Here is an 18,825-nt window from a genome sequence, read left to right as displayed (position 1 = left end):
TATGGCAGCTATATCAGGTTATGAACCGATTTGAACCTTATTTGACACAGTTGTTGAAAGTAAAAATGAAATACGTCATGCAAAATTTCAGCCAAATCGGATAGGAATTGCGCCCTCTAAAAGCTCAAGAAGTCAAATCCCCAGATCTGTTTATATGACAGCTATATCAGGTTATGGACCCAGTTCAACCATACTTGGCACAGTTGTTGGGTATCATAACAAAACACTTCGTGCGAAATTCCATTCCATTCGGATAAGAATTGCCCCCTCTAGAGGCTCAAGAAGTCAAGACCCAAGATCGGTTAATATGGCAGCTATATCAGGTTATGAACCGATTTGAACCATACTTAGCGCAGTTGTTGAATATCATAACAAAACACGTCGTGCAAAATTTCATTCCAATCGGATAAGAATTGCGCACTCTAGAGGCTCAAGAAGTCAAGACCCAAGATCGGTTTATATGGCAGCTATATCAAAACATGGACCGATATGGCCCATTTACAATACCAACCGACCTACACTAATAAGAAGTATTTGTGCAAAATTTCAAGCGGCTAGCTTTACTCCTTCGGAAGTTAGCGTGCTTTCGACAGACAGACGGACGGACGGACGGACGGACAGACGAACGGACATGGCTAGATCGACATAAAATGTCACGACGATCAAGAATATATATACTTTATGGGGTCTCAGACGAATATTTCGAGTAGTTACAAACAGAATGACGAAATTAGTATACCCCCCATCTTATGGTGGAGGGTATAAAAAGGATATAAGAAAAGATTTGCCCTGCTATTAGAGCGATATCGAGATATGGTCCGGTTTGGACCACAATTAAATTTATAGGTTGGAGACCTGTGTAAAATGTCAGCCAATTCGAATAAGATTGCGCTCTTTGTGGGCTCAAGAAGTGAAATAGAGAGATGGATTTATATGGGAGCTGTATCGGGCTATAGACCGATTCAGACCATAATAAACCCATATGTTAATGGTCATGAGAGAATACGACGTACAAAATTTAAGGCAAATCGGATAATAATTGCGACCTCTAGAGGCTCAAGAAGTCAAGATCCCAGATCGGTTTATATGACAGCTATATCAGGTTATTAACCGACTTGTACCTTATTTGACATAGTTGTTGAAAGTAACAATAAAAAACGTCTTGCAAAATTTCAGCCAAATCGGATAGGAATTGCGCCTTCTAGAAGCTCAAGAAGTCAAGTCCCCAGATCTGTTTATATGACAGGTTATGAACCGATTTGAAACATACTTGACACAGTTGTTGGATATCATAACAAAATACTACGTACCAAAATTCATTCAAATTGGATAAGAATTGCGCACTCTAGAGGCTCAAGAAGTTAAGACCCAAGATCGGTTTATATGGCAGCTAAATCAGGTTATGGGCCGATTTGAACCATACTTGGCACAGTTGTTGGATATAATAACAAAACACGTCGTGCAAAATTTCATTCCAATCGGATAAGAATTGCGCACTCTAGAGGCTCAAGAAATCAAGACCCCAGATCGGTTTATATGGCAGCTATATCAGGTTAAGGACCAATTTGAACCATATTTGGCACAGTTATTGAATATCAAAACAAAACACGTCGTGCAAAATTTCATTCCAATCGGATGAGAATTGCGCACTCTAGAGGCTCTAGAAGTCAAAACCCAAGATCGGTTTATATGGCAGCTATATCAGGTTATGGGCCGATTTGAACCATACTTGGCTCAGTCGTTGGATATCATAACAAAACACGTCGTGCAAAATTTCATTCTAATCGGATAAGAATTGCGCACTCTAGAGGCTGAAGAAGTCAAGACCCAAGATCGGTTTATATGGCAGCTATATCAAAACATGGACCGATATGACCCATTTACAATACCAACCGACCTACACTAATAAGAAGTATTTGTGCAAAATTTCAAGCGGCTAGCTTTACTCCTTCGGAAGTTAGCGTGCTTTCGACAGACAGACGGACGGACGGACGGACGGACAGACGGACGGACATGGCTAGATCGACATAAAATGTCACGACGATCAAGAATATATATACTTTATGGGGTCTCAGACGAATATTTCGAGTAGTTACAAACAGAATGACGAAATTAGTATACCCCCCATCTTATGGTGGAGGGTATGAAAAGAGGCAAAAATAAAGCAATAACTGGCAAAGTTGACATTTTCAGCAGAGTGGATCTAAAAAGGGTCGACTTGGGCCGTCTCAACTCTTTTCAGTGTTTTCAGGGAAGTGTCCTGAATCAAAAAAAGCGAAATTTCAGCTGCCCATACTTGTCCTATTTGTGTATATTGTGTTTTATTGAAAAACGCCTTTTTCGGCGCTTTTTTAGAAAATTCCCTTTATGTGCTTTATTTTTGCAAAAGTCGTTCAATGAAGGTGTCAAATGCGAACCAAGGTGAAGGATGCGTTACTTGATTCCGAATCACTATATCACCATTCCCAATCACTATGTCACCATTCCATGGTACACCTTCACCACGCACGTATTGTCAGTCTGTACTGATGTTGTTAGTCGGGTTTCTACTCACCACCCTTAGAGATTAAGCATTACTAGCCGTGGTGATGAGAGTTTAGGGTTGTTATAAGAATACGTCTTAAGGATCCCATTTGAGTAGAACTTCCGTTGGACGAGAGTCTTTTTCATTTTAATGGATTGCAGCCATTGGATGGGGGTATGCTAATCTGGTTATGCCGTTTGTAACACCTCAAAATGTTTAAGTAAGACCACATCGTCTTGACGTTCTGTGTCGATCTAGCCATGTCCGACAGGATACGATGGGACTCACGGAGACACCGGAATCTTGGAATAATGACGTTGAAGGTTTATAACAACGGAATTTATGGTAAGGAATCCTTGAGGTGCTTCAAAACATTTAAGTCACCCGGACCTGATGGAATATTTCTGACGTTACTACAGAAATAGGCAGACTATTTGGTACCTCGTCTGGCCTTTCTACTTAAAACCATGGAAAGTATTGTGGACACTATGATAAAGAATAGGACATCCAGCAAACTGCTCAAATACAAACAGCATGGGAAGGTCGATGGAGACTGCCCTGTACGAGGTTGTGCATAAAATAGAAGAATCCTTCGATGCCAAAACGTACACACTGGCGGTACGCATGGACATCGATGGGGCTTTTAACAATGTGCGGACCGACACATTGATCCAATCTTTAGACCAGTACCGGGTGGACCCGGTCCTTAAAGCCTGCATTAGCCATATGCTAAGGAACAGGTGGATAAATTGTGTGCCCCATGGCATAAATATAAAGGATCAAGTGGTACAGGGCACGTCACAGGGGGGAATTTTATCGCCACTCCTATGGGACCATAAATGACCTAGTACGGATGCTGACTGAGGAGGGATTTGCTACGCAGACGATGTTATAATATTTCTAAGGGGTAAGGATCCGAACGAGCTATGCAGAAGGGCCGAAAGGGTCTTGCATATGGCATATGACTGGGCTAGACCCAGAGGTCTCAATGTTAACCCAGAGAAGACTGAAATATGCCTGTTCACGAGAAAGACGAATGTGGGCCAATTTAACTCACCACGTCTTCTCAATAAAACTATCTCGATATCTGACAAGGTCAAATAGTTAGGTGTGGTCTTGGATAGGAAACTGAATTGGAAGTGTCACATTCAGGAGCGTGCTGAGAAGGCTCACAAATGTTGGGCACTATGTAGACGGGCCGTAGGCTCGAAATGGGAAGCGTGATTAGATCAATATTTACTTATGCCTCAGAAGTTTTGTGGACTGCTATGAAGAAAAAGTGTAACATAAGGACCATACAACAGGTTCAGAGAATATGTTCTCTTGGCATAGGCGGAGCGATGAGGACTACTCCCACTAGGGCATTGGAGACTATTCTAGATATTAGACCCATTGACATACAGATTAAGTGTGAGACAGCCACTGCGGCTATGGGACTTAAGGCGATGGGAGAATGGATTGAGGATAGGAGCAGCTCATACCATCGCGGTATAATCGAGGCGACGATAGGAAACCTGGAAGGAAGGGAAGAGGTTTCCGATCGGATACCTGAGATGAACCTTGAAGTCGAGTGCGAGGCACTGCTGCCATCGGCATAGTCTTAGATTGACGGAACCCTAGAATTGCATTCTGGAAGATCATGTTACACGGATGGATCAAAGCTGGAGGACAGAGTGGGCCTGGGGGTTTACATTGAAAACCCAGGAATTGAGATCTGTTTTAGACTGCCTGACCATAATACGATCCTGCGGGCTGAGATCCGGGCGATCACGGAATGCGTGAGGTGGTGTGGTGCTAACGTGAGGACGTCGAGTCTGAACATCTTTACCGACAGTAAAATTGCCATAAGGGCAATAACAACCAGGACGGTAAGGTCTTGCGGTGTAAGAAGGAGATTAACGCCTTCTCTGAGGATGGGAAAATCCCATCCTGTTTGCAGAATCAATGGTGGTGGGCTCCCAAGATTCGGCCAGGCCGAACTTAGCAATGTTTTACTTGTTTTGCAAATAGGTTTTCCAGTAATGATATATAGTTATAGTTTTTGATTTTAATTAAAATTGTTGCAAAAGGGATGACGAAACCAATAGATCCAACGGTGGCGGGTACTTTTGGAATAAACAAAAAATTTGAATATTAACGCTTTTTCGTTGAACACATTCAATAAAAACCAGATGCCAAAGCATTGCTCCAGCTTTATACTTAGCTGTAAAAGCTACAGCTCTAACAGAATATTGATGGCACAAACCATCTGTTGGTGAAGCTTATACAAGCTTTCAATGAGAAATAATAACAAACAGTACTGTATCAATATGTTTTTGCCACAGAAATGCTCGTGTAAGCAATGCTAAAGTCATATAAATAAGAATGAAATGTGCTTGCAAAAAGACTAAAATGTGAAAATTGGAACGAACATAGAAGATTTATCTAAATCTGAACTAATTTCTAAGATGTCGAGGAAAGTTTTGTGAGCATGGATTAATGTATGATAATATTATCGGACGAAAGTATATATGGGAGCTATATTTCGGCACACATAAGTCATAAGTGAAGTCATTGTACAAGCTATTGAGAAACTTGGTAAAGAAACAAGGAATCTTAAAGTGATACTTCTACGAGTATAACTAAATCTGAACCAATTTTTATACCCTACACCACTACTGTGATAGAGCATATTATAACATAGTGAATTTGTTTGTAACACCCAAAATAAGAGAGATAGACACATTGATAAGTATACCGATCGACTCAGAATCAATTTCTGATTCGATTTAGCTATGGCCGTCTGTCAGTCTGTGTGTCCGCCCGTCTGTCCATGTTAATTAGTGTACAAAGTACAGGTCGCAGTTTTCATTCGATCGTCTTAAAATTTGGTACAGGCATGTTTTTCGGCCTAGAGATGAAGCCTATTGAAATTGGAAAAAATCGGTTCAGATTTGGATATAGCTTCCATATATATGTTCGTACAATTTGCAGTAATAATGCAATAAAATGGTAATTTGTTAACCGAATCCCGTGAAATTTGGTTCGAAGGATTTTTTCTTGATTGTCGACATTACTGGTTATACTCTTCACCATAGGATGGGGGTATACTAATTTCGTCATTCTGTTTATAACATCTCGAAATATGCGTCTAAGAACCCATAAAGTATATATATTATTGATCGTCGAACTAGCCATGTCCGCCATCTGTCCCTTCCTGTCTGTCGGAAGCACGCTAACACGCTTCTTGGCACAGTTATTGGATGTCCAAACTTTACACTCGAAGCAAAATTTCACCCAAATCGGATAAGAATTGCACCTTCTATAAGCCTAAGAAGTAAAAATCCGAGATCGGTTTATATGGCAGCTTTATCAGCTTATGATCCGATTTTAACCATTATTGGCATAGTTACTGCCAAATCACATCATGAGAAATTTCAGACAAATCGGATTGAATTTTACAGACAGACGGTCGGACATGAATAGTTAGAGTTAAGATGTTATGACAAAGACTACCGCAGCGCAGCCAGAAGCATTGCAAGAACTACCAATGCATCCAGAACAAGTAAGAAGGCGTTAAGTTCGGCCGGGCCGAACTTTGGATACCCACCACCTCGGGTATATATGTGAACCACATTTCGTCAAAATCCAGTGAAAAATGCATACCTTAAGCCCCATAGCAGCTCTATAGATATCATCCGATTTAGACCAAATGCTTGTAAGTACAAGTCATTGTTCAACCGAGAGATCGGTCTATATGGCAGCTATATCCAAATCTGGACCGATCTGAGCCAAATTGAAGACAAATATCGAAGGGCCCAAAACAAGTCATTGTCCCAAATTACGGCGACATCGGACAATAAATGCGCTTTTTATGAGCCCAAAACCTTAAATCGAGAGATCGGTCTATATGGCAGCTATATCCAAATCTGAACCGATCAGGGCCAAATAGAAGAAATATGTCAAAGGGCCTAGCACAACTCACTGTCCCAAATTTCAGCAAAATCGGATAATAAATGTGGCTTTTATGGGCCTAAGACCATAAATCGGAGGATCGGTCTATATGGCAGCTATATCCAAATTTGGACCGATCTGAGCCAAATTGACGAAGAATGTCGAAGGGCTCAACGCAACTCACTGTCCCAAATTTCAGCAAAATCGGATAATAAATGTGGCTTTTATGGGCCTAAGACCATAAATCGGAGGATCGGTCTATATGGCAGCTATATCCAAATTTGGACCGATCTGAGCCAAATTGACACAGGATATCGAAGGGCTCAATGCAACTCACTGTTCCAAATTTCAGCAAAATCGGATAATCAATGTGGCTTTTATGGGCCTAAGACCATAAATCGGAGGATCGGTCTATATGGCAGCTATATCCAAATTTGGACCGATCTGGACCAAATTGACGAAGGATGTCGAAGGGCTCAACGCAACTCACTGTTCCAAATTTCAGCAAAATCGGATAATAAATGTGGCTTTTATGGGTCTAAGACCATAAATCGGAGGATCGGTCTATATGGCAGCTATATCCAAATCTTTACCGATCTGGGCCAAATTGACGAGGAATGTTGAAGGGCCTAACACAACTCACTGTGCCAAATTTCATCCAAATCGGATATAAAATGTGGCTTTTATGGGCCTAAGACCCTAAATCTGAGGATCGGTCTATATGGCAGCTATATCCAAATTTGGACCGATCTGAGCCAAATTAACGAAGGATATTGAAGGGCCCAACGCAACTCACTGTCCCAAATTTCAGCAAAATCGGATAATAAATGTGGCTTTTATGGGCCTAAGACCCTAAATCGGCGGATCGGTCTATATGGGGGCTATATCAAGATATAGTCCGATATAGCCCATCTTCGAACTTAACCTGCTTATGGACAAAAAAAGAATCTGTGCAAAATTTCAGCTCAATATCTCAATTTTTAAAGACTGTAGCGTGATTTCAACAGACAGACGGACAGACGGACAGACGGACGGACATGTCTAGATCGTCTTAGATTTTCACGCTGATCAAGAATATATATACTTTATAGGGTCGGAAATGGATATTTCGATGTGTTGCAAACGGAATGACAAAATGAATATACCCCCATCCTTCGGTGGTGGGTATAAAAAGTGACAGTTTGGTCTGGGTCAGCGCTATCGTGAGATGATATCCAACTTTTTTTTTGCCCAAAATGCAAGAGCTTGACTTGCATCACATGTGGCTTCAACAAGACGGTGTCACATGCCACACAGCACGCGTAACAATGGACTTATTGATAGGCAAATTCGATGAACAGCTCTTAAAAAATCACCCTTTACTTTTTAAGGTCTAAGACGAGTATTTCGATGTTTTACATAGAGAATGTTGAAATGAGTGTACCCCATCTTATTGTGCAGGGTATAAAAAAGATTCATTAAAGTTGAATGCACTTCTGCTGCATTGGGATATAAAGCTATCTACTGCATATAAACAGGCAGTGGCAATGATCCTGTTGTATATTCACATTCTTATAATTCGCGGTTGCTGCCGCCAAATATTTGTCTTCTGTATTTTTCTCTTCTTGCGATTTGTATTTCCTTAAAGCCATAGTCCGCAACAGATGATGCCACCTACACCATAGAAACTACAGAGACAATTGCAGCGCGCAACATTCCATTTATTTGTATAGCAGAAGTTTTCTTGTGGCAAACTAATAAAAGCAAACATCAAAGGGGTGTCAAGTGAACCGTTGCACTTTTACCAAAAAAAAAAGTTAAGGATCGAATTCCTAGAAATAATGGGGTTCTGAACGCAATTTCTTCAGTTTGCGGCCATGTCAAGTGCAAAAAACTAAAAAGACAAATAAACGTTGAATCATATCGAATGGTTAATACACTACATTCTATTGGTTGTCCTTTTGGAAACAATGCAATTGAAATCTAGCGTCTGTAACATTTATACGTAGTTGAGGATAAAATACGGTGAGAGTCTTGACGGTAGGTAAGTCTGGGGAATATAAACAATTTTTCAATTTTAAATAACACTACCTATATTCAAACTGCTATCTATTACTGAGTATTTATGAAGGCTCTAAAATGCCAATAAACACTTCCTTTAGAGACTGGATAAACCATATGCTAAGGAACAGGTGGATAAATTGTATGCCCCATGGCATAAATATAAGGGAGAAAATGGCAAAGGGCACGCCACAGGGGGGAATTTTATCGCCACTCCCATGGGTGACACCACAAATGACCTATTACGGATGCTGACTGAGGAGGGATTTGAACCCGTCTGCTACGACGATGTTTTAATACTTCTAAAGGGTAAGAATCCGAACGAGCTATGCAGAAGGGCCGAAAGGGTCTCCCATATGGCATATGACTGGGCTAGACCCAGAGGTCTCAATGTTAACCCAGAGAAGACTGAAATATGCCTGTTCACGAGGAAAACGAAGGTGGGCCAATTTAGCTCACCACGTCTCCTCAATAAGACCCATCTCGATATCTGACAAGGTCAAATAGTTAGGTGTGGTCTTGGATAGGAAACTGAATTGGAAGTGTCACATTCAGGAGCGTGCTGAGAAGGCTCACAGATGTTGGGCACTATGTAGAAATGGGGCCTGAATCCTTGGATAGTCCACTGGCTCTACAGGAGTGTGATTAGACCAATACTTACTTACGCCTCAGTAGTTTGGTGGACTGCTATGGAGAAAAAGTGCAACATAAGGACCATACAACAGGTTCAGAGAACATGTTCTCTTGGCATAGGCGGAGCGATGAGAACTACGCCCACTAGGGTACTGTAGACTATTCTAGATATCCGACCCATTGACATACAGATTAAGTGTGAGGCAGCCACTGCGGCTATGAGACTTAAGGCGATGGGAGAATGAATTGAAAATGGGAGTAGCTCATACGCAGCGCGGTATAATCGAGGCGGCGATAGGAAACCTGGAATGAAGGAAAGAGGTTTCCGATCGGATACCTGAGATGAACCTTGTAGTCGAGTGCGAGGCACTGCTGCCATCGGCACAGTCTTGGATTGACGGAACTCTAGTATTGCCATCTGGAAGATCATGGTACACGGATGGATCAAAGCTAAAGGACAGGGTGGGCCTAGGGGTCTACATTGAGAATCCGGGGACTGAGATCTGTTTAAGAATGCCTGACCATAATACGTTCCAGCAGGCGGAGATCCGGGCGATCTTGGAATGCATGAAGTGGTGTGGTGCTAACGCGAGGACGTCGATTGTGAACATCTTTACCAACAGTAAAATTGCCATAAGGGCAATAACAACCTGATCGGTAAGGTCACGAACAGTCTTGCAGTGTAAGGAAATTAACGCCTTAGGATTTTACAATCCGCATCGTTTGGGTGCCCGGCCATAACGGAGTAAGGGGAAATGAAAGGACAGACGATTAGGCGGTGAAGGCTAGAGGATTGTCGTCAATAATCTTGGTTAAACCGAAGCCTTTCGGTTCGACGCAGACCGAGTTAAGGGAGTGGGCATCGAAAGAGCATGTAACATTGTGGAACAACACATGGTCAGTAGGATGGCGAAAATCCTATGGGGGCATCCAGATCGTGAGAAGACGAGGCGATTACTGAAAGGAAGCAAGAAGGAAGTCAGTATAGCTATTGGTATCATAACGAGACACATAGGACTTCGAGCTCACTTATGTAAAATCGGTGCGGCAAGTGATAGCATGTGTAGGGCATGCGGGGAAGATGATGAGACGTTGAAGCATTTCCTTTGTCATTGCCCGGCTTTCGCTTTCAACAGACACCGGCACTTAGGTGGAGACACAATATCAGACAAAAACCAACTTAAGGGAGTGGTATTGAAAACAATTAAGGATTTTGTAAGAAGCATGGAATTCCTAACATAAGTTTTTATACCCACCATCGAGGGATGGGGGTATATTCATTTTGTCATTCCGTTTGCAACACATCGAAATATCCATTTCCGACCCCATAAAGTATATATATTCTTGATCAGCGTAAAAATCTTAGACGATCTAGACATGTCCGCCCGTCTGTCTGTTGAAATCACGCTACAGTCTTAAAAAATAGAGATATTGAGCTGAAATTTTGCACAGATTCTTTTTATGTCCATAAGCAGGTTAAGCTCGAAGATGGGCTATATCGGACTATATCTTCATATATCCCAAATATAGACCGATCCGCCGATTTAGGGTCTTAGGCCCATAAAAGCCACATTTTTTATCCGATTTTGCTGAAATTTGGGACAGTGAGTTGTGTTAGGCCCTTCGACATCGTCCGTCAATATGGCTCAGATAGGTTCAGATTTGGATATAGCTGCCATATAGACCGATCCTCCGATTCAGGGTCTTAGGCCCACAAAAGCCACATTTATTATCCGATTTTGATGAAATTCGGGGCAGTGAATTGTGTAAGGCCCATTGACATCCTTCGTTAATTTGGCTTAGATCGGTTCAGATTTGGATATAGCTGCCAAATAGATCGATCCTCCGATTTATGGTGTAAGGCCCATAATAGCCACATTCATTATCCGATTTTGCTGAAATTTGGGACAGTGAGATGTGTTAGGCCCCTTGACATATTTCTTCAATTTGGTCCAGATCGGTTCAAATTTGGATATAGCTGCCATATGAACGATTTCTTGATTTATGGTTTTGCCCGATGTCCCCGAAATTTGGAACAGTGAGTTAAGTTAAGCCCCTTGACATACTTCTGCAATATCGCACAGATCGGTCCAGATTTGGATATAGCTGCCATATAGACCGATATCTAGGTTTTAGGTTTTGGGGCCATAAAAGAAATTTGAGACAGTGAGTTTGGTTAGGCTCTTCGACGTCCTTCTTCAATTTTGCCCAGATCAGTCCAGATTTGAATATAGCTGCCATATAGACCGATATCTGGATTTAAGGTTTAGGGCCCATAAAAGAGGCATTTATTGTCCGATTTCGCCGAAATTTTGGACATTGCTTTGTGTTGGTCTCTTCGACTTTTTTGTGCAACTTGGCCCAGATCGGTCCAGATTTGGATATAGCTGCCATATAGACCGATCCTCCGATATCTTGATTTACGGTTTTGGGGCCATAAAATGCTCATTTATTGTCTGCAATATCGCACAGATCGGTCCAGATTTACATATAGCTGCCATATGGACCGATACCTAGGTTTTAGGTTTTGGGGCCATAAAAGACGCATTTATTGTCCGATGTCGCTGAAATTTGAGACAGTGAGTTTAGTTAGGCTCTTCGACGTCCTTCTCCAGATCGGTGCAGATTTCAATATAGCTGCCATATAGACCGATCTCTCGATTTAAGGTTTTGGGCCCATAAAAGAGGGATTTATTGTCCGGGACATTGTTTTCTGTTAGGCTCTTCGACTTTTTTGTTCAACTTGGCCCAAATCGGTCCAGATTTGGATATAGCTGCCATGTAGGCCCATATCTCGATTTAAAGTCTTTGCCCCATAAAAAGCGCATTTATAATACGATTTCACTGAAATTTGACACAGTGACTTATGTTAGGCTTTTCGACATCCGTGTCGTATATGGTTCAGATCGGTTTATTCTTAGATATAGCTACTGTACTCACTAGTGTTTGGTCCAAATCGGAACATATTTGATATAACTGATATGGGACATAAGGTATGAAACTTTCACCGTATTTTGATGAAAGGTGGTTTACATATATACCCGAGGTGGTGGGTATCCAAAGTTCGGTCCGGCCAAACTTAACGCCTTTTTACTTGTTTTTTGTTGAGGTTACTGTATAGCTTTTAGAGCGCACAACAAACCTAACATAAACACTTCCTTTCGCAATTGTGGATTGTATTTACAACTATAGCCCCGTAAGTGCAAAAGCGAAACACACATATAAGTGATTTTATGATCCCTTTTATAGGAATCTAACTAAATATCATGGTGAGTTTTTCTGTCCTTTTCGTACTCATGTAGATTTGCTCACTTTCCTTTGTTATTACTTTAAAAATATCAACCTTCTCCATTTTTTCTTAAAAAATCTCAAATGATTCACACTTTTATTGTGTGTGTAACAAATCAATGAATGAATAAAATGTGCACTCTCATAGAAAATACCATTGTTGAGTATGACTCTGCACTTTACCACAAAAGAGCAAAAACCCATAATCGTTTTTCATTCTTCTCTTCTTTTGTATTGAAATGTTCCATCAACTTCAGTGCAAGTTCAACAAGTTCCTTGATAATGGAAACGTACAAAGATTGCCGTAGGAGTAGTGTCACAACCCGACATAATATTAGTTTAAGGATACTTTTCAATAGCCTCAGTGAAGTGTTTGCGAAAGAGTCACTGCAAAGTGTTTGAACTCAACATAACTCGAGGCGAGAATGTAACTGACACCACTCAGTCACTTTATGAGTAAGAAAACGGTTGAGGAAAAACAATTTCAATGCATAAATTGAAAACGTATGTTAGCATTTGATTAGGATCAATTTAATAAAACCTGATTTTTTAACATTTCGTATAGAGATTAAAGTGTCTCTAAAATCAAACGGTTTCCTTTTATTGAAACAACCGAAATACCAACTATCATAGCGATAGGTTGATGTGTTTTATTTTAGTCTTATCCAGAGTAAGTCAAATGATCTGGATAAAATATCATTGCCTAGTTGTACTGGTAAGTTATCGATAACATGAAATAACAGATTAATCGTGACTTGCAAGGAAGACTCAATACAGCTAACGAACAGGGACCCGACGGTGGGACCATTGCCGACTTACTCTAGATTTTAAAACATCAGGCAGTGCAGTGAGAGGTAATTCAATGCAGTCTAAAGATCAGGGAGTAGACGATGAATCCATTACCTAAGGCAAAACCGACAGGAAATGAGGTACTAATAGGGTGCGATGCGAACTCTTACCGCATTTCGTGGAGTAGTACCAACACTAATAAGCGGAGCCAAGCCCTGACAGAGTTCCTGAATACTAACGATCTAATCACCCTTAATATTGGAAACACCGCTACCTTTGTTAATAGGAATAGGGAGGTAATTTTAGATGTGACAATATGTTCGGAAAACCTGGTTAGGTTCAGGATTGGAGGGTCTCCACTCCTCCTCGGACCATTGCTACATTAGGTTTAGAATAGCACGGTCAGCGCCGAATCCGATAAGCTTCCGTAAATAGTTGAAAACCAACTGGACAAAATTCACTAGACAATTCCGAAGTAGACTAGGAAAATCTAGTATAGAATACATTGAAGACAATGTCAACGGGATTGCGACTGCAAAAGTGGGGTCTTTCAAAGATAGTTGCCCTCTTCGAGAAAGGAAATCAGCCCAAGAAAAATCCTGGATCACCCTGGAGATTCGCAACATTGGGGAAGAGGTATGCAAAAAGCGGAAGTTTATTTGTATAACACACGACTCAAGGACTACAATGAGATTATCAGAGCAGCAAAAAGTGCCTCCTGGAAGATTTTCTGCGAACAGGTCTATAGCGTTAATGACTCCGCCAAGATGAAGAAATTTCTCTCAAAACCCCATGTCCAAAATAAAACATGAGTAGACGACATAGGAGTGAGAGCAGAGATAACGAAGGAAAGGTTGAAGCTTTTGATGAAAACGCAGGTTTCCCCAGGGTACGACGGAGACTCCGGAATCTTGGATTAATGAGGTTGAGGCTTATCATAACGGAATTAATGGTAAAGGAAGCCTTGAGGAGCTTCAAACTATTTATGTCAACCGGAGCTGATAAAATATTACAGGCGTAACTACAGAAGGAGGCCGACTATCTGGCGCCCCACCTGGCCAATATTTTCACAGCATGCCTGGGACTTGTATATACATCGAAAGCCTGGCAGGAGGCAAGTGTGGTATTTGTACCCCATCCCGGCAAGGCAAGTTATGCGACACCAAAGGCCTACAGACCTATAAGCCTTAAATCCTTTCTACTCACAACTACGGAACGTATTGTGGACGCCTTGATAAAGAGTAGGACATCTAACGAACTGATCAAATACAAACAGAATGCCTAAGTCAAGGGAAGGTCGTTAAAGAGGAAATAGAGGAATCCTTCGACGCCAAAACTTACACATAGGCGGTATATATTGACAACGAGGGAATTCATTCCTTCAACCAGTATTGGCAGGATCCGGAGATAACAAATAAGCTAGGAAACAGGTGGATTAATTCCGTGTGACATTCTATGACATAAATGTAAGGGAGGAAGTGGCGCAAGGCACGTCCCAGGGGAGCATTTTATCGTCACTCCTATGGGTGACCAGCATAAATGACCAATTTCGGATGTAGACTGATTTCTTAGGGGTACGGATCCTAACCAGCTATGCAGAAGGGTCGAAAGGGTCTTACAGAGGGCATACGACTGTGCCAGAGCTAGGGGTCTCCATGTTAACCCAGGGAAGACTGAAATCTGCCTGTTTATGAGAAACGTCTATGTAACGGGCCGTAGGCTCGAAATCAGGCCTGGATAGTCCACTGGCTCTACAGGAGCGTGATTAGACCGATACTTACTTACGCCTTAATAGTTTGGGGGACTGCGATGAGAAAAAAGTGCAACATAAGGACAATACAACAGTTTCAGAGAATATGTTTCCTTGACATAGGCGGTGCCATTGGAACACGCCCACAAGGGAGACTATTCCAGATTTCTGATCCATAGGCCCAGATTAAGTGCGAGGCAGCCACTGCGGCTATTAGACTAAGAAGATGGGAGAATGGATAGAGGATAGCAGCAGGTAATACCGTCGAGGTATAAGAGCAGGTCATACCGTCGAGGTGGAAGAAAGGAAGAGGTTTCCGATCGGATAACTGATACAACACTTGTGGTAGAGTGCGAGGCACTACTTCCAGCGGCACAGTCTTGGATTGACGGAAGCATGGGATTGCCATCTGGAAGTTCATGCAACACGGATCGATTAAAGATAAAGGACAGAATGGGCCTGGGGGCTTACATTGAGAACCCAGGGACTGAAATCTGTAACCGATTGCCTAAGCACACTTCAGTCCTACAGGCAGAGATAAGGGTGATCATGCATTCCATGGGGTATGGTGTAAACGTACATCGAGTGTGAATATCTTAACGGACAGTAAACTGGCCATCAAGACAATAACAAGCAGGTCGGTAAGGTCACGAACAGTCTTGGAGTATTGGAAGGAGATTAACGGCTTCTCTGAAATTGGCACGATCAGCATCGTTTGGGTGCCGGGCAATAGTGGAGAAAGGAAGAATGACTAAGTTGATAAATTGGCAGTGAAGGCCAGAGGACTGCCCTCAATAAACTTGGTTAACCCGAAGCCTTTTGGGTCGAAGCAGTCCGAGTTAAGGACACAGTAGAACAGCGAAACGGTCGGCGGGACGACGAGAATCTTATGGCGAAATCCAGATTGCGAGAAAAGGCTATTGCTGAAAGGATGTAGGCAGGAGGAAAATACAGATTTTGGTATCATAACAGGACAGACTCGACTGCGAGCTCACTTATGAAAAATCGATGCTGCCAGTGATAGTATGTTTAGGGCATGTGGGAAAGATGATGAGACGTTCAAGCATTGCCCGGCTTTTGCGGCTAACAGACATCGGTATTTAGGAGGGACACAATATCAGACATGAACCAACTTAGGGGCGTGGTATGGAAAACAATTAGGGATTTTGTAAGTAGCACGGAATTCCCGACTTAGATATTCTTTTCGAGGTTACTTTTGATATTAAGAGCGCTCAACAAGCCGATTACTGGCTTAAGTGTATAGGTATAGGTAAATGGAGAGATTTTAGAATGGAAGGATCCATAGAACAAATTTAGCATAGGTGTGTGGAAGTAGGGAGCGTTCCCTACTCCTACACCTTTGTTCTTAATTTTCCCTGTGTACCATTTAAAGCTAGCCGCTTGAAATTTTGCACTAATACTTATTATTAGTGTAGGTCCGTTGGGATTGTAAATGGGCCAAATCAGTCCATATTTTAATATAGCTGCCATATAAACCGATCTTTGGTCTTGACTTCTTGAGCCTCTAGAGGGCGCAATTCTTGTCCTCGACTCTCGTTGATTTGAAATTTTGAATAAAGTGTTTGATATGACTTTCAACAACTGTGTTAAGTATGGTTCAAATCGGTTCATAATCTGGTATAGATGCCATATAACATGCCATATAATAATGAAGTATTTTGTTATGACTTCCAATATCTGCGCTAAGTATGGCGCAAATCGGAACATAACCTGATAAAGCTGTCATATAAACCAATCTGGGATCTTGACTTCTTGACTTCTTGAGCCTCTAGAGGGCGCAATTCTCATCCGATTTGGCAGAAATTTTGTAAAACGGCTTCTCTCATGACCTTCAACATACGTGTATAATATAGTCTGAATCGATCAATAGCTTGACACAGCTCCCATATAAACCGATCTCCCGATTTTGATTTTTGAGTCCCTACAAGGCGCAATTCTTATCCGAATTAACTGAAATATTGCACAGTGCCTTCTACAATATACAGCATTCATTTATGGTCCGAATCGGACTTTAACTTGATATAGCTCCAATAGCATAACAGTTCTTATTCAATATTCTCTGTTTGCCTTAAAAGAGATATCGGTCATAGAACTCGACAAATGCGATCCATGGTGGAGGGTATATAAGATTCGGACCGGACGAACTTAGAACGCTTTTACTTGTTACACCCTTTATTGGATGGGGGTATACTAATTTCGTAATTCTATTTGTTACAACTGTAAATATTCGTCTGAGACCCCAATAAGTTAAAGCGTGCTAAGTTCGGCCGGGTGGTATTTTGGTAACCCACCACCACGGATTCTGCTAAAAATTTATTTTAAGGGCCTAATTTTATTCTATTTTACATACCAAAATTCTATCACAACACAAAAAGGAAAGCCTTAAGGAACCGAACTAGGATAATCCAGAGACCGGTTTGTATAGGAGATAAATGAGGTTGACTGATTTGGTCCTTACTTGGCATAGTTGATGAAATTCGTAACTTTACACCGCATGCAAAATTTCAGCCAAATCGGACAAAAATTTCGGCTTGTAATGGCTCAAGAAGTCAAATCGGGAGATCGGTTTATATGGAAGCTATATCAAGTTATTGACCGATGTGGATCGTATTTGGCATAGTTTATGGAAGTCATAACAAAACACCGCATGCTCACTTTCAGCCAAATCGGCCAAAAACTGTGGCTTCCAGGGGCTAAAGAAGTCAAATCGGCAGATCGGTTTATATGGGATATAAATCAGATTATAGACCGATTTAGACCGCATTCGGCATAGTTGTTGAAAGTCATAACATAACGTTACTTGCAAAATTTTAGCCAAATCAGACAAAAATGTGGCTTTCAGGGTTTCAAGAAGTCAATTCGGGAGATCGGTTAATATGGGAGCTATATCAGGTTATAGACCGATGTGAATGATACTTGGTACAGCTGGAAGTCAAACCAAAACACCGCATGCTCACTTTCAGCCAAATAGGACAAAAATGGAGGCTTCCATTTGACTCCAGAAGTCAAATCGGGAGATCGATTTATATGGGTGCCATATAACGTTATAGACCGGTTTACACCGTACTAGGAGGGGACATGGTATCGTCTGCGCTACGGTGACCTTCAAGCTATGGCAGCTATATCAGGCTATAAACCGATTTAGACCATACTTGACATAGTTGTTGGAAGTCAAAACAAAACACCTCATACAATGGTTCTTAAGGCTCAAGAAGTCAAGATCCATGATCGGGTTATATGACAGCTAAATTAAAAAAGCGACAAATGCTCGTCTTTACAATACTACAATCAAAATACTCCGCAACAAATGATGCTATGCTGGAGGGACCAAGAATTTGACCATATTTTGTATCATAAACAAATATCCATCCATTGTATAAGTCACTAATTCTTGCATTTGGATCGTAAACTAAGTCCCACCTTTTTTCAAACAAGAAATTTGCTTGACGAAAAGTTCTGTGATGACGGAAGTCGCTGGCTCGTTTCCGTCCACACTCAGTGGCGTCTCCATTCGTGTTTAACCTGTGTTGTCCTTTTTATGTTGAATTATTTAAAATGAATTTGGGTTAATGAATTTGAATTAATGAATTAATTTGAACTGAATTATTCTTCTCAGTGTATTTTGTAGTAGTAACTAATCGGTAATTTCTCACAGTGTATTCGCTGTGTGTACGCCTTGCCAGTATCGATTGTTTTGCCCATGACCATTTTATCATTTTGTTCCCAAAAAAAAAAGAAACAGGCAGTGATTTCCCGCCTGAATGAGTGGCCCTCATACTTGTTTACAAGTTAGCTCCAAAAATGATCATAACAAGTTACCGTATGACTACAAACAAAATAGCATAGC

The 18,825-nt window shown here is 41.3% G+C and overlaps 2 protein-coding genes across 2 annotated transcripts in view; one reads left to right on the top strand and one right to left on the bottom strand.

The window, feature by feature from the left end:
* The window catches only part of LOC106093852 (adult cuticle protein 1), a 405,361-nt gene that overhangs the window by 48,856 nt on the left and 337,680 nt on the right, over nt 1-18,825 (bottom strand). The gene's annotated exons all lie outside the window — the stretch shown is intronic.
* Nucleotides 1-18,825, top strand: part of LOC106085680 (protein split ends) — a 121,866-nt gene that overhangs the window by 15,070 nt on the left and 87,971 nt on the right. The window lies entirely within an intron of this gene.

This window comes from Stomoxys calcitrans, chromosome 3 (genome assembly GCF_963082655.1).
Source record: "Stomoxys calcitrans chromosome 3, idStoCalc2.1, whole genome shotgun sequence".
Lineage (NCBI taxonomy): Eukaryota > Metazoa > Arthropoda > Insecta > Diptera > Muscidae > Stomoxys > Stomoxys calcitrans.
This window is presented reverse-complemented; position numbering and strand designations above follow the sequence as displayed.